The sequence below is a fragment of the Morone saxatilis genome, unplaced genomic scaffold (assembly GCF_004916995.1).
Source record: "Morone saxatilis isolate NCDOM2014 unplaced genomic scaffold, NCSU_SB_2.0 Contig23, whole genome shotgun sequence".
Classification (NCBI taxonomy): Eukaryota; Metazoa; Chordata; class Actinopteri; family Moronidae; genus Morone; species Morone saxatilis.
The window spans coordinates 15,396,104-15,397,988 of NW_023339796.1; positions in this window are offsets into that span (position 1 = coordinate 15,396,104).

The following is a 1,885-nucleotide window of genomic DNA, read 5'->3' on the forward strand; positions in this document are numbered from 1 at the left end:
GCCATAGACTGTAGCATATGTGGGTGCAGTGCCTCTACCGTCGGGGAGTTTAAAAAGGAACGAACGAGTCTCGGCCCAAGATCGGAATTTCTCACCCAAAAAAGAAAAAAGAATTTGCGTGATAATTTGGATGTGTAGCGTGAGTGCATGTGGAAACAGGCAAAATCGTGTGTCACACGGCGAAACCGTGAGAGTTGGCAGCTCTGCTAATGTATCTGCCGTTAGCCTGCAACTGAACGGGGCTCAGTAACCTCACAGTGAACACAACCTCTGACACAGACGGGACGGTTTAATGCAGCTAATGTTAGCCAACTTAGCTAATTTAGGGTGGCAGGAACCAAAACCGGTAATAAAAACACCTCCGTACTTTAATCCCTGTCTTCGAACTGTCCTCTGTCGGCATTGGATGCTGTAATTGGTCCTGGTCTTAATGTGATTTTCACTGGGGGATGAGTCCCTTGCTAGCTGCCTGTTTTTACAGGAGTACATAAATGTGCGGAAGCAAACAGCACTCTGATTTTTCCATTTCACCTGGACTTTAATGGAGCCTTTTGAAATGATCTTTCTTTACATTGTCTGATGTGAAACTGTCTCCGTTTTGGCTTTTTGGAGCTATTCAAAGGCCTCTGTGCACCCTTTTCATAGTGGAAGACTATCCCCATGTTTGTGAAGGTCACTTGGTCTGCACTTTGATGCTGATATGTAAAAAAAACATTTATTTTGATGGTTATATTATCAACACAAAACAAATAAGACCAAAGGTGCCCAATGCTTACAGTACAGGTGTGGCTGTAGAGCTGCGTCTGGTCTTCACCCACAGGTATATCCAAAGTACTGATCCATCAGGGAATACTCGAGATAAATATAGTGTTACAATATCCGGGCTGTTCCACACGTTTTCTCTCTACGATGGAACCACATGTCTTACATTGTCATTCGTGGACTGAAAGAGAGCTTAAGAAGAGAGAAGGTCATGGCGTGTGTAGTAGGTTGTGGTAAAAATACAATACTACCCAAGGTTGAGGTGGTGCAGTTTGTGGATTTAGCACCCCCACATTGGTTTAACCAGAGCAATAAGGGACCCAGTAAATCCAGTGGATCATTTGTCTGGAACAAACGTAAAAGTAGTTTGAACCGCGTTTAGTTCTACCAGAGTACTGTACACTTCTGTTGGTCGAACAGCCTCTCTGGGTTTTTGAGGGTTGAGGGTTTGTGCGTTACTTTGTCCCCTAAACTTTCAGGTGAACTGCAGCTTGCACCGTTGCATTCATCCAGCAATAAACCTGAACCCATTTGGAAACTTACAAATGGTCTTGCCAGGATTGGTGACATTAGTTGTCCCCAGTTTATGTTCTGCTTCGTTGTCACAGAGCTCTTTAACACACGGCACTGTTGCACCGAATGTATCATTAAAACACTGCACCTGTCCAGTGGGACCAGCAGGTTGGTGGGCTTGTTTCTTTGTTATGGTCTTGATTATGTCCCTGTGGGAAGTATGACTCCAAGAGTCTCCTAGCAGCTTTGGTGGCTAAAGTACCCACGGAAAGGGGGAAGGATAAGGGAGAAAAGGGGAAGAGGTGGTAAGGAGAAATGTAGGGAGGCTGGAGAGGTGAAGGAGGGAGGAAGAAGGAGCTACTGTTGTCCAGCAGCCTCCTGTTACCTCACTGTCACTGTTGTTTTTTTTCAGCAGCCAGTGAATAAATCCCTTCTTCTAAGGTTTATTCTCCTCCTCCTCTTTTTCTTTCTTTGCCTTTTCTTTCTGTCATCATCTTCTTCTGAAGGATGTTGAAGCCTCTTCTCCTGAGCTTTTTCTTCTGCAGGTGAAACTCATGCAGCTGTCTATTGTCCTCCCCCAGCTGTTGCACTGCTGTCTCCCAGCTCTGAT